General features: G+C 39.5%; 1 non-coding gene across 1 annotated transcript; it reads left to right on the top strand.

The window, feature by feature from the left end:
* The first annotated feature begins 4,445 nt into the window (after positions 1-4,445).
* Positions 4,446-4,552, top strand: LOC127077121 (small nucleolar RNA R71). The gene has a single exon (XR_007787102.1). It is a non-coding gene; the product is annotated as a small nucleolar RNA R71 (small nucleolar RNA).
* The last annotated feature ends 652 nt before the right edge of the window (positions 4,553-5,204 follow it).

Raw genomic sequence — 5,204 nt, forward strand, 5'->3', positions numbered from 1 at the left:
TATGAATGTCCAGGATACGCTTTTCTCCAGCAGCTAAGTAGTCTAAATTCAAAGTTTTAATGGCCCAATAGGCCTTATGCTCTAACTCGAATGGTAAGTGACATGATTTTCCATAAACTAGTTGGTAAGGAGTAGTTCCTATAGGGGTTTTGAAAGCGGTTCTATAGGCCCATAATGCTTTTTGAAGCTTCTGAGACCAGTCTCTCCTAGAAATAGAAACAGTTTTCTCTAGGATTTGTTTTATCTCCCTATTAGATACTTCTACTTGGCCACTAGTTTGTGGGTGGTATGGTCTTGCTACTCTATGCCTAACTCCATATTTTCTTAAAAGTTTGTCAAATATTCTTGATATAAAGTGTGATCCTCCATCGCTTATGACTAAACGTGGTGTTCCAAATCTAGGGAATATATAATTTTTAAATAGTTTGATTACTACCCTAGTGTCGTTCGTGGGTGCAGCTATAGCTTTAATCCACTTAGACACATAGTCTACAGCTACTAAGATATACCTATTTCCTAAAGATGGTGGAAAAGGTCCCATGAAATCTATACCCCATACGTCGAAGAGTTCTACTTCCTGAATGTTTCTTAGAGGCATTTCATCACGTCTTGAAATGTTTCCAGTGCGTTGGCATCTATCACATTTGACAATGAAAGCATAGACATCACGCCACATGGTAGGCCAGAATAGGCCAGCTTGAAGAATCTAGGCGTATGTCTTAGAGGTGCTCGCATGTCCACCATAAGGTGCAGAATGACAATGCTCGATAATATTATTTACCTCTTCTTCTGGGACGCAACGGCGAAAGATGCCATCTTTACCCCTTTTGAAAAGGAGCGGTTCGTCCCAATAGAAGTTTCTCACATCGTGGAAGAATTTCTTCTTGCGGTAGTAGTCAAGATCAGGGGGTATTATATCAGCAGCTAGGTAATTAACGAAATCTGCATACCAGGGTACGTTATTTATTGCTAAGGAATTTTGGGAATGCTCATAAGGATCTAGGTTATTGTCTTCAATGGTTTCTACTTTAGCGATCAGTCTATCATAGGCGAAATCATCGTTTATGGGTACTAGTTCAGGTTTTAGATGTTCTAGCCTAGAAAGGTGATCGGCTACTACATTTTCAGTGCCCTTTTTATCTCTTATGTCTAAATCAAACTCTTGTAGTAATAGAATCCATCGGAGTAACCTGGGCTTGGCATCTTTTTTACTTAATAGGTAACGAATGGCAGCATGATCGGTGTAAACAATAATTTTTGCTCCTACTAGATAAGATCTAAATTTGTCTATAGCGAAAACTGAAGCGAGTAATTCTTTTTCATTTGTTGTGTAATTAAGTTGGGCAGCATCTAGGGTTCTACTGGCATAATAAATGGCATGTAACTTTTTATCTTTTCTTTGTCCTAGAACGGCTCCAACTGCATAATCACTAGCATCGCACATTATCTCAAAAGGTTCCGACCAATCGGGCGGTTTCATAATAGGTGTTGAGATTAATGCTTGCTTTAAAAGATTAAATGTGTCATTACATTTTTCATCAAAAATGAATTTAACATCTTTCATTAAAAGTCCGGTTAACGGTTTAGTTATTTTGGAGAAGTCCTTAATAAAACGCCGGTAGAATCCAGCGTGTCCAAGAAAGCTTCGGACTTCTCTGATTGTTTTTGGTGATTTTATGTTTTCTATAACTTCTATTTTAGCTTTATCTACCTCTATACCTTTTTCGGAAACTATATGTCCTAAAACTATTCCTTCGGTCACCATGAAATGACATTTTTCCCAATTGAGCACGAGGTTCACCTCCACGCATCTCTCCAGGATTTTCTCAAGGTTAGCAAGACAATTGTAGAAATCGAATCCGCAAACCAAGAAATCATCCATAAACACTTCCATGATACCATCTAGGTAATCTGCAAAGATTGACATCATGCAGCGTTGGAAAGTAGCTGGGGCGTTACATAGGCCGAAAGGCATTCGTCTGTGGGCAACGGTTCCATAGGGGCATGTAAAGGTAGTTTTTTCTTGATCTTCGGGGTGAATAGGTATTTGGAAGAATCCAGAGTATCCATCTAAATAAAAGAAGTAAGAGTGTCTGGCTAGACGCTCCAACATCTGGTCTATAAATGGTAAAGGGAAATGATCCTACCTAGTTGCTTTATTTAATTTTCTATAATCTATACACATCCGCCATCCTCCTTCTAAATGTTTTGCTACATGTTCGCCTTTATCATTTTGCACGACTGTGATGCCTCCCTTTTTAGGTACTACATGCACAGGGTTCACCCACTTACTATCCGAGATCTGGTAGATTATACCTGCCTCAAGCAACTTAAGAACTTCCTTCTTAACAACATCACTCATTATAGAGTTTATTCTTCTCTGATGCTCCCTAGAGGGTTTTGAATCTTCTTCGAGCGAGATCCGATGCATGCATACGGATGGGCTTATACCTTTCGGGTCAGAGATATTATATCCTAAGGCTGAGGGATATATTCGTAAAACGTCTAAAAGTTGGTTCGTCTCCTCTTGGCTCAAGGTAGCACTGACTATAACTGGACGATTCATCTTTTCATCGAGGAACTCATATCTCAGGTTCTTAGGCAGCTCCTTAAGTTCTAAGGTTGGTTTCTTAGGGCATGGTATAGGATTTGGAGTAAGGGATAAACATTCGTAAAGGTTATCATCGATGTAAGGTTCTTTAAAGTCATCATCTTCCTTTATGGGGGTTGATGGTAACTTAATAATTTCTTTTTGTTCTAATTCTCTAACACATTCATCATTGATATCTAAGGCATAACACGAGTCTCCCATCACAGGTTCCATAAGAAATTTCGAAAGTATAAATTCTATTTTCTCGTCGCCTACCTCAAATGTCAACTTTCCTTTCTTGACATCTATTATGGCTCCTGCAGTTGATAAGAATGGTCTACCTAGAAGAATTGGTATATCATTGTCCTCTTTGATGTCCATAACGATAAAATCAGTAGGGATAAATAGTTGACCTATCCTAACAGGAACATCTTCTAAAATGCCTATCGGATATTTAATAGATCTATCGGCTAACTGAAGTGACATCTTAGTGGGTTGTAATTCTCCTAAGTTTAACCTCTCACAAACTGCTAGAGGCATTAAGCTCACACTAGCTCCTAAGTCTAGAAAAGCTTTTTCGATGACATGATTACCCAAAAGGCAAGGAATGGAGAAATTTCCAGGATCTTTATCTTTCTTTGCTAATTTGTCCTCGGAAATAGAATTATATTCCAAAGGCTTCGGATCGTCAAGTCTACGTTTGTTGGTAAGGATGTCTTTCAGAAACTTTGCATAAGAAGGTATTTGGGTGATGGCTTCTGTGAAAGGGATTTCTACATGAAGTTTTTCTATAACTTTAATAAATTTTTGATACTGTTTATTGATTTGGGTTTGTTTAAGTCTTTGCGGATATGGTATAGGTGGTTTATATGGCGGGGGCAGTACGTAAATTTTATCTTTAGGTTCTTCTCCTTTATCTCGACCTTCCTGGTTTTCAGATTCCTCTAGTTCCTTTACTTCGTCCGGGGGTTTGGTACATTCCTTAGAAGTTTCGGGTTCACTTAATCTTGGGTTTGGTGGCTCATCATAAGCGTTCCCACTTCGTAGGGTAATGGCATTGGCTTGTCCTCTCGGATTTTGTTGAGTTTGTCCAGGGAATTATCCTCCAGGTGTAGTCTGAGGGGCTTGGTTTAAAGCTACCTGAGAGATTTGGGTTTCAAGCATCTTGGTATGAGTAACTATTTGGTCAACCTTGGTTCCTAACTGAGTAATCAATTCGTTAACATGAATGTTTTGATTCATGAACTCCTTGTTTTGTTGGGTTTGAGCGGTGATAAAATTTTCCATAATTTTCTCAAGGCTCGGCTTTGGTGGTACAGGTTGCATAGGTTGATTTGATCTAGGGGCTTGATAACTAGGTCTCGCAGGTGCATTATTTTGAATAGGGTTATTGTTTTTATAGGAGAAGTTAGGGTGATTCCTCCATCCAGGGTTATAGGTATTCGAATATGGGTTCCCTTGGGTGTAGTTTACTTGCTCGGAGTGGGTTTCGTTTAATAGACTGCATTTTGCGGATTGGTGTCCTTGGGTTCCACATATCTCACAATTTGACGAAACTGCGGTTACAGTATTCGGGTTCGTGTACATATGCTCGATTTTAAGGGCTAATGCGTCCATTTTAGCTTGCATCATGTCTATAGAGCTTAGTTCATGCACTCCTCCTTGGGCTTCCTTCTTCTCAAATGTCGCTCATTCGACTCCCCATGATTGATGGTTTTGAGCCATGTCTTCGATGAGGGAACTAGCTTCAGGGTAAGGTTTGTTCATCAGAGCACCACCTGCGGCAGCGTTGATGGTCATCTTTGTGTTGTATTGAAGTCCATTATAGAAGGTTTGAATGATTAACCAATTTTCTAAGCCATGATGTGGGCATGCTCGTAACAACTCTTTATATCTCTCCCAAGCTTCGAACAGTGATTCTCCTTGGTTTTGGGTAAATCTAGTTATATGGTTTCCAAGAACGGAGGTCTTACTCGGGGGAAAATATCTAGCAAGAAAAACTTTTCTAAGGTTATCCCAAGTCGTAATGGAATTGGGTGGAAGGGAATCTAACCATGATAGAGCTTTATCTCTGAGGGAAAAAGGAAATAATCTTAAACGTATTGCCTCAGGAGAAGCTCCATTGGTTTTAAAAGTATCTGCTAATTGAAGAAATATTTTTAAATGTTGGTTTGGGTTCTCGGTAGCGAGACCCGCGAATTGTCTCTGTTGCACTAATTATAACAGAGATGGTTTAAGTTCAAAATTATTAGCTGGGATGATTGGGTTTACTATACTAGAACTAGGTTCTTCATTAGATGGTTGAGCGAAGTCCTTAAGAGGTCTTTGGTTTTGATCTTCGTCCATAGCTCTGTTAATTCTATGAAAGAATAAACGTGCGCGAGCGTAACGTTCAGGTTCCGCCAGAGGGTTTACTAAACTTAAACTTCCGGTGCTGCGAGTTCTTCGCATTGACCGACGGGAAATAGCCTAAGTCTAAACGATATAACAACAGGAAAATGAAATTTGACGAAATTGGTCCCCGGCAACGGCGCCAAAAACTTGATCCGTTGTAAATCTTGATGTTCGCAAGTGTACGAACGTGTCAGAGTAATATAAAAGATTATCGAACCAC

Source organism: Lathyrus oleraceus, chromosome 4 (genome assembly GCF_024323335.1).
Source record: "Lathyrus oleraceus cultivar Zhongwan6 chromosome 4, CAAS_Psat_ZW6_1.0, whole genome shotgun sequence".
NCBI classification, from domain to species: Eukaryota; Viridiplantae; Streptophyta; class Magnoliopsida; order Fabales; family Fabaceae; genus Lathyrus; species Lathyrus oleraceus.